This window comes from Callospermophilus lateralis, chromosome 5 (genome assembly GCF_048772815.1).
Source record: "Callospermophilus lateralis isolate mCalLat2 chromosome 5, mCalLat2.hap1, whole genome shotgun sequence".
In the NCBI taxonomy this organism is placed as follows: Eukaryota; Metazoa; Chordata; class Mammalia; order Rodentia; family Sciuridae; genus Callospermophilus; species Callospermophilus lateralis.
Window position 1 is genome coordinate 11288106 of NC_135309.1, and position 9766 is coordinate 11297871.

General features: G+C 45.1%; 1 pseudogene; it reads left to right on the plus strand.

Annotated features, from left to right (window-relative positions):
* The first annotated feature begins 4958 nt into the window (after positions 1–4958).
* LOC143641732 (olfactory receptor 14A16-like) lies at positions 4959–7719 on the plus strand (annotated as a pseudogene).
* Positions 7720–9766: the final 2047 nt, after the last annotated feature.

Here is a 9766-nt window from a genome sequence, read left to right on the forward strand (position 1 = left end):
CAGTGAGGTGGATAGAGACATTCAGCTGGGTTTGGCTTCTCATTTCTGGAGGATTCAGTACAGATTACTCTGGTGTTTGGCCCAGAGCACTTTCCTGTTATCAGATCAATGAAGCCAGAATCATCATTTGCCTCTGTATGTATGAAAGGGCCTGGGTGACAAGGTCGATGTCATGCTTACCCTCACATCCCAGGGTTGTGTGTGTGTGTGTGTGAGTGTGTGTGTGTGTGTGTGTGTCTGTGTGTGTGTGTGACTGTGTGTGTGTCTGGGTGTATGTGTCTGTGTGTGTGTGTGTGTGAGACAACTTATTGCCTCATATCAATACTAAAATAGTTCAGATTTAAATAATGGAATAAAAAGATAAATGGACAATATTTTAAAATATATATAATAAATGGTGCCAGGATGCTACGGCTAACACAGCATCCAGAATAATTGGGGATGACCGCTTTATTTTCATATCACAAGATTTCTGCAAAGTCCTCTTTCTTTATTTAAGGACTATGTATACCCATTTGCAGAAAAGGATGGGAAACTGATTTCTAAGAATAAATTATGGAAATATATAGCATCTGGTTCCCTCTATTTTTGAGATGACATACATTTCAGAGTTGTTAATTGGCAAATGAACAATTTGAAATGTATCTTCAAAAATCATGAAAAAAGTTCTTGGGAAAAGATAAATAAGGAAAAGATAAATTGAGAAATAAAAATTTCTCAATTATAGCCTTGTGATTTATAGAACATTAAAGAAAACAAGTATTTACTAAGAAATTTTCCCCTAGTTTAATTAATAATTCTGGCAGAATATGATAAATCTAAAACCATTGTTATGTGTTTGGAAAACAATTAACCCCTTCTATATGGATCCACTTCACTGAAATGGAGCTTTCATCGCACCCAGGAGGAAGGATGACAAGGGTGGTACAGAGGGGCACTAGGCAGACACTCTGCCATCTGTGTCAATAGTGCCCACCCTGTTGGGGCTTCACCTAAAGCCTTAAAGCACAGTAAGGTGTTCTTTTTGGAAGGTCAACCTGGTTCTCTGTGGGTAGACAGAATTTTTTAACATATTTTGACTTTTAACATATTGATTGCATTAACACTCAGATGGATTTAAAAATGTGATGTGACCAAAAATATTAAAAAGACATTTCAGGAAAATAAATATGATTAGAACCTGTTTTTTCACATTCAAATTCAGTTTTTTAAATATCCAGAAAGACTGTAGATGCCCCTGAGCTAAGTGTTCCCTCTTTTGATGGCACACTAGTTTGCATTACGTCCACCTGTCTGTAGGACTTCTCCAAACAGTAACCAGTATGAGGATATTAGATCGCACATGCTCTCTAGAAGGAGAGAAAATATCCATTACTGTGTGGGAGAAAGGAGTACAAGGTAGAGCCAGACTCTCATATACCAGTGAACAAAAGCTCAGATACAGAAAACTCAAGGAATATTAAGTATAGATGGTTCCTGAGAATCTATGGAAATGATCATAATTTCTGACAACTTTGGTTGAAATCATATCGGGGACCCTCATTTATCAAGCCCTGGAGACACTCACTATCCTTCACCATCACACTCAGCTCCTGGCAGAGTCAGCACAAGTGACATGTATCACAGAGGATCTTGGATGATCATGCAAACACCCATAAGTAAACCTATAAAGTGAGATCCAAAAGTAAAGAGCAGAAAGACCAGCAGAGTAGAGGAAGGGGCAGGGGAGGGAGGAGAGAGGGAGTGAAGACGGAGTACACTCCATGCCTTTATAATTATGTCAACATGAATCCTGCTGTCATGCATAACTAAGAGGGACCAATAAAGAAGAGGGACAAAAGGAAGAATCATTACAGCTGAGTAAGGAGCCTGAGTAGTCAGTCTGGAGATGTGCTGCCACTGGGGCAGTGAAGGAGGCGCTTCCTGAGAAGTTCCTTTCCAACAAGGGACAGTGTAGTGGCTAATTGGCTCTATTCTCCTGGTATTTACCTGCCTACTCAGGGAATCCCTGTGAAGCAGCAGCAGCGTGAGTAGCAGTCCTGGCCCTGGGGTTGCACACCCTGCTGAACAGGCCCCAGGGTTACACTGTCTCCTACCTGGCTGCTCTCCACAGATGTAAGTCACTTTTGAGAGGGCTGGCTGCACCCATGTGTCTGGATTGTGCTCCTTGGGTCTGCCCTGAAGCTCAGGAGAGGCATCAGGTGATGCAGGGAAGTCAGAACACATGCTAAACTCACCTCCTGGCAGCCCACAGGGAGACAGAGTGGAGGAGACCCCTGGGGCCACCTGACGCCAAACCCTAGGCTTGATATACTGCATGTGGGTTAGGAACAGAAAGCTGGGGTGTGAAGTTGTTTTCAGGACAAGAGGCACACTGCGGAGGAGCCCAGTTACCAGGTCACTTCTTCAAACTTTTTTATGGCTGGGTACACAGGTGGCCTGCCACTCAGGAGGCTGAGGCAGGAGGATGCAAGTTGGAGGTCTGGGCATTGCAGAGACCCTGTCTCAAAGTCAAAATCAGAAAGGATGGGGGAATCAACTCAGTGGTAGAGTGCCTCTCTATTCAATTTCAGGAAAAAAGAGCTGTTCCTGAAGGCATCTGGGGGCAGGTAAGTTATCAACACTGAGAGTCCTGTAGAGTCTGGCCACCTGCATTCAGGTCCTGCCCCTGCTATGTGAGGTGGGCTGAGTGCTCAGGTTTCCTGCATGGCACTCCCTCCCTGTTATAAAGATATAAGTATTATATATAAATACCACTGCAAATTGCATATATATAAAAATATGTACCTTATTATGTGGCATATTACAGGTTGATCTTAGCATAGATATAAATTATAGTAACACTTGGAAAGACTCCGATTATGGCTGGTAGAGGTTAAGCACTCAGGATCCAGTTTCCCAGTAGTGAATTTCTTCAACTGAATTGTTCTGCCTTTGGTGAGCCTTCCACAATGTAGACCTTCCCAAGCCCCCTTACTCTGAAAAAAAGGAACAGCAGCCATCACAGGGAGCTCACAGTCCAGGAGGGTGAGCTCCATAAACTGGACACATCCTCCTCACATGGACCTTAGGAGCCAACTTCTGAGTTATTCATATTGAAAAGGGGAACAGTATATATTAAAATTATTTTGGAGCCCAGAAATATTTTCAGAAACTTCCAAAAATATAAAAAGCCTCCACTTAATTTCAATTAGAATCTACTTTAGCTGGTCTTTCTGAATTGATACAATTATAATAATTTCCGAATATGTTGGGTGATCAAAGAAGAGTGGGTGTATGCATGCTTCCAAAGGCACTGTGGGGTCTTCCTGTCCACTCGAAGCCCAGCAAGGGAAGCCAGGGGCACCAGCCCTGGGCAGGCTGTGGGTGCTTCCAGGGACAGAGGAAGGCTTTCCCCAAGCACACCCTTCTAACTACACATCATCAATGCCAGGAAGTTCTTAGTAGGAGCTGTGACGTTTTATGTTGCATTAATCAAGGCAGCATGGACAAATCACATGTGCACCCAAAGCTGCTGCTCACCCTCCCTGAGGCAAGGACATTCTGCAGCCCTGCTACTGTGTCTCCCATTAGCATAGGAGTCTCCTACATCCCTGGGTCCAGGACAGCTAGGTCAGGAAGAGGGAGGCAGTGGGAAAGAGGCAGAGACACCATGAGGCCAGCAGGGACCGTCCCTTTCATTCCCTCCCAGTTTGGGAGCAAATGGGAGAACTTCATCCCCAGGGCTCTGCAGCCAGCTCTCTGTTCTGCCCTCTGTTCTCCCTCACCTGTTGAAGAGCACATCTGACCTTCCCTGCATTTTTTTCCTCCTTATTTGTGCTTTCTCTTTCCCTCTCCCACCTGGTGTGACCCTGTCCTGCCAACCTCCTGAGATGGCGCCCTCGTGTGCTCTTAAAACTAGCCTCCTCACTTGGTTCCCTGTCCTCCAAACTCTCAGCTGGCAAGTTGCTGAATGTGGACAGCAGGTGTGCGAGGGATGCACCTCTCTGCAGCTCTGCAGCAGGCCCTGGTGCCCTTGCTGAGGCAGGACAGGTGAGAACTCCTCTCTCAGCCTCCAGTCCTCCTCGCCAGCTCCCACCTCCTCCTCCAGCACCTCTCAGACCTCCACCTCAGCACATACCCTGGAGGAGCAGAGCTTGAAGGACCTTCCCCTTTCCTCCGCTCTCCTCAACAGATCCTCTTTGTTTCCTCCCAACTCATGACACACTTGCTGCCTGCCCTTGCCTGGCCCCCTGGGTGCCATGGTACATGCTTATTCCAGGTACTGTTTAGGAAATTATTCTATTATCACTTATTGGAGAATTAAAATGTAATTCCCACATAGTAGTTTTGAGATAAATTACTGGATCTCCAGAAGGAAGAGGGGCTCTTGCTGAGAATTTATTTTGACAGCTGGAAATGACAGAGTAAGTCTGTGTTTACTCAGGAGACAGAAGAAAAGTGGAAAGTGATGGGTACAAATACTTTTAAGAAAAAAAATGAGAAGGTCTCCAGTAAAAGCCTCAGCACCAGCAGGTGCCACGTCCATCTGAGTGGGCATCACCACTCCTGCCCTGGGTCTGTCCCAGTGTTTCTGATTCAGTAGATCTAGGAGGCAGGAGGCAAAAAGTCTTTAAGTGCAGAAGTTTTATCAAGAACAAAACAAAAAGCTTGGTGTGAATGATTAATAGCATTTTTCAGGAAAAAACATTGGTGGCATTCACCAAATAAGCACTGGGTTAGGAACTGGTCAAGGGGGAGCCCTGGAGTGGCTGCTAGCCCTCACACAGGGATCCTGCCTAGGTTGGCTCCTCAGAACACATTTGGAAACGTGTATGTTAAACTCACTTTGCAAAACAGCATCAGTGTCCCCAGTGCAATCTGCACTACAGCTCTGTGAAGGAGAGGGCCTTTCCTCCTCTGAGACATGGGAAGGAACAGAAAAGCCAACGAGAAGAGAGAGAGTGCTTGGTGGAGACATGCAGGTGTTTCCTACCCTCAGCCTGGTGACAAGCAGCCCACCTCCACTGACAGGTAAGGCTGGAAGGCTGTGGCACCCAGACTGACCCAAAGGGGAAAGCAGAGCCAGCAGGTGGTTCTGAACAGAAGGGGGGGAATTGGTGCCCCAACTGCCTAGGATTCACTGCAGTGTAGCCTGAAAGACAAGGGCACCCACTTTGAGGATTTTGGAGAGGATAAGAAGGCCTGTATGTGCAAGAATTAGTGTGGATGTTACAGTAAACAGATCAGTGCTACCGAGCAGCAGGGTTTAGTAAATGATGACACGACAAAAAAATGAAGAGCGTCTTTGCATTTCTCTTGTCGGTCTCTGTTGCATTATTCCCCTAAGATCTATCAAGTATTTTCATGAAGTGTGGCTGTGAATATTAGGAATTGCTATCCATGTAATTGCTGAATAAGATAGATAGATAGATTGATAGATAGATAGATAGATAGATAGATAGATAGATAGATAGATAGATAGATAGACAGACAGTAAAATCAAGACTCTCATGTGAATATAAAACAAGCACAGGCTATGGAACCCAGAATGAATTCCTCCTGACTGTGTCTTTCTGCCTTTCCTGCCTCTTTGGGCCCACTCCTCCCCACTCTTCCCTGTCTCAGTGACACTGTTCCACTCTCCTCTCCATGAGGTCAGTGTTACAGTTTTCACAAATAGTGAGAACGTATGGTGTTGTCTTCCTGTGTCTAGTAGGGTGACCTTAGCCTTCAACAGTCTGTAACATATTTCAAAATACTGAGAAGAGTCTAAATGTTCCTACCCAATACATGGAAGTGATTCATGTTGGAGAGAAGCAAATGCTGGTTACTTTGACTCCATCATTACGTATCACTCATACTGTGCCCCAAGATATGCACAGATACTGTATGTCAATAAAAAGTGCAGGACAAAATTTGGTCTAGCTCATTAAATAAGGAGGGACTGGCAAGACACCACAACTGGTTCAGAGGAGAAATCAAAGTGTCACACTCAAGGCAAATGGAGCAGGATTGGGTTTACAGAGGGATGTGAATGACATGGTCCACAGAGCAGCGACCTACTGCACTACATGAGAATTTGAATCAGTTCTGTTTCTATGAACAAGAATGATCTTCATAGTTGACAACATCCTAAAACCTCCAGCACTGTAAAGTAGCTCAAAGTAATAACATGCAACTAGACTCAACACTCAGTATTTTTTCTATTGTTTTCACATTTTCAATGTTTTTCTGACTTTGCCATAATGAAGGAAGGCTGAATCCATATGGAAGTAGTATGGGTTAAAGACCTTCTTGTTCACAAACTGTTAGATATTTTATGCGCATTATTCAAATGAATCAGAGACCAGGTGGAAAACTTACACTGTAAATTGAGGGAAATGATGTTTGGATAATTGATTCAGGGTCTCAGTGTTAATAAGTGCCTCAGTGAAAATTTGTATTTAGGACTGATGGCTCCAAAGAACCTGCCTCTTCTATTTTAGTGTCAAGTATGTAACGTTTGAGTCAGGTATGGATCGTAGACCTTTGTGCAGATTAGATGACAGCCTCATGATTTGGACTAGGCTGACCTCCCTCTTCCATCATGCACACAGTGTGGACACAGTGCTCAAATAGCCTCATGGAGGCTTGCTGGTGTCAGTTTTAGGTCATCTCACATTTCCTGATCCATGCACGGATGAGTGAGAGGAAGGGAATCAGGAAAACAGAAGAGTGAAGCCTTTGGGTGAAGCCTGAGCTCACACTCTCTATTTTTCATAGTCAATGCTGGGACATCCAGAGAGATGGACAATCTCACCTCTGGGAGCTCCTTCCTCCTCATGGGCTTCTCTAACATCTGGGAGCTCCAGATCCTGCATGCGGCACTCTTCCTGATGACTTACCTTGTGCTCTTCCTGATGGCTCGCCGCCCTCCTTGGGAATCTCCTCATCATCACCCTCATCACCAAGGACCATGGGCTGCACACCCCCATGTAGTTCTTCCTAAAGAACTTGTCGTTCCTGGATCTGTGCCTCATCTCCATCACTGTTCCCAAATCCATCACAAACTCTCTGACAAATTGCAACACCATTTCATTCCCTGAGTGTGTTTCCCAGGTCTTTTTCTTCTTCCTCTTTGCCACAACGGAAGTAGCCCTACTCACAGTCATGTCCTATGACCGCTACATGGCCATCTGTCACCCGCTCAGGTATGAGATCCTCATGAGCCGTGGAGATTGTATGCAGATGGCAGCCTCCTCCTGGGTCAGTGGAGGTGTCAATGCAATCCTGCACACAGCAGCTACCTTCTCCATACCCAGGTGTAGGTCTCCTGATGTTCACCAGTTCTTCTGTGACGTCCCACAGCTGCTGGCCCTGGCCTGCTCCTACAACATTGGGGAGCTAATGGTCATTGGGCTGAGCCTGCTGTTGGACTTTGTCTGCTTTGTGTTCATGGATATTTCTTACATTCACATCTTCTCCGCTGTGCTGAGGATGCCCTCTAGAGCAGGTAGGTCCAAAGCCTTCTCCACATGCCTGCCTCACCTCCTTGTTGTGACTCTATTCTTCTCTTCTGACTTTTTTGCCTATTAACGGCCCCTGCCGCAATCTCCATCAACCCTGGACTTGCTAGTTTCGGTATTCTATACTGTAGTGACACCAACTGTGAACCCCCTCATCTACAGTCTGAGAAACAAGGATATGAAGGTTGCGCTGAGGAAACTGCTGGTGAACAGGCATCATCCTTCCAATTAAAAGGGTTGATCTCACAACATCACCATCTTTTGCCCTCTGACTTAATCACCTGCACCTCTGGTATCCTATTGGGCCATGATTTTGGACATTTACAGTAAGGAGCTGATGAGAATCAGGTCGTACTCATTACAGTGACACTGAAAAGCATCTCTGTGCCCAAATCAAGTGGGTGGGGACCAAGGCCTCCGCTGGTGAGTGGACTGAGGTATGCTGGCCTTTCTCTTGTCATCCCAGTGGAGCTCCTTGGTCTGTGACAAGTGGCACTGGACAGGATGGTGGGACATAGAGATAGAGAAGGCCTCTCCCAGGAAAAGTGTGGTGGTCCCTGGCAAGGGTGGGGTTTGGAACGCCATGTTGATGGTGTAATTTATTACCATCCTAAAGGGACTGTGTTGGAGTTGATGGCTACAGGGACATGAGGATGTAGGACATGGCCAAGCTAAAATGCCAGTTAAAATCCCTGATTTTATGTCTAGTGAAGTCACCTTCTTTGGTCTCCCAGCCCCGATCCATGCTGGTTTCTGCATAGTTGGTGTGGTTGAAGTCTCAAGAGAGGAGACAGACATTAAAATTCAAATTTCCTATATATCAATACATATGCCTATAGAAATATCCAAAGGAGGCTTTGGGTCCAGGAAAGAAAATCAACAAACCAGAGACTTCACAACAGATGTGGTGAAGGAAGGCCACTGTACTTTTTTGAAAATAGGGATGTCTGAGCTTTTCTTTCAGGGATGAAGAGGCATGAATCTGTAGGGGAGGAAGGCAGACCAGAAAGACCAAAGTGTGAGCAGGGGCTGGAGGACAAGAAGGCCCACACAGCAGAGACGGGAGAGGAAGAGAGCCAGGTCTCCTGGGGGAACTGCAATGAGCTTGTCTTCAAAGATTGCCATGATTGCTGAGGGAAGAGGCTTGGGGGCCCCGGGTGCGGAGAGCACCATGGACCAGCTGCTGCCCTTAGGGAAAGCTCCACAGGCCTTTCAACCCCAGGTCACAGAGATAGCCACCCAAGGGAAGTCGGATACTTGTCACCCCTGTTGGAACCTCCTCTCTGACCCGATGCCTGAGTGAGCATGCCTTCCTCCGCTGGTCCACAGATGGTCTGTGTGATTCTTCCTCCTCAGATCCCTTCACAGGGTCACTTTGTCCAGTCAGATGCTTCTGGGCACCGCCAGCCGCTGCTTCTGGGCAGTTACTTCAGTTGTCATTTGACATTTCACAAAGCTTTTGACTTCCTCCTTAGACTGTGTTATTCTTGCGGTTCACCCACATCTGCAGAGTCCTGTGCCGTAGGCATTTGGCACATGTTTCCATACCAAGTAAATTATTAACGCACATGATCCACATCCTTTATATTCACACAAAATTTTGTATTGCTTCTGTTTTAAAAGTTTTTAATGTCTTGTTCACGATGTCAATCTTGGGTGTATTCTTGTGGAATAGAGGTTTTTTTGTTGTTGTGTTTTTTTTTTTTTTTTTAATATAGTGGGCAGTCTGAAAGTTTCGAATTCCTTCGAGAAAACAAGTCAAAACCTATACATTGCTGAAATTAAAATTGATTTAAAGTGCATTTACAGAGTCAATTTAATTCTCAACAGTCTGAGTCTAAAAATGTTCCTATAATTGCCATGAGGTGCCTTCTAATTTGTTCTGGGAGCGATGGACCGTGATAACCCTTCTGCAATAGCTCTAACCTAAGTACAAGTAGCTTTATCATGGGCAGCTGAATTTCCACAGGGACAATTTATTGATGGATATGTGAAATTCTATGACTAAAAAATATGCACGCATTTCTTTATAGAATGCTTTGCGTGATTGGCTCATTCTCAAGTGTTTTGTGTGTGTCACACAGATGCTAGCATTTGAGAGGTTCCCCAGGACTCACAGATACCAATCATTTCTCCATGTATGACATTTTTCTTTTATAGTTGTGCCTCTTTTTCCTTCAAAATCAAGTAAACCTCAATTTTGTGTGTATTGAAATTGTCGGGATTTGCACATTCAGGGTAGTTTTCCTAGAAACTTATGAATATGTTGCTATCTATGG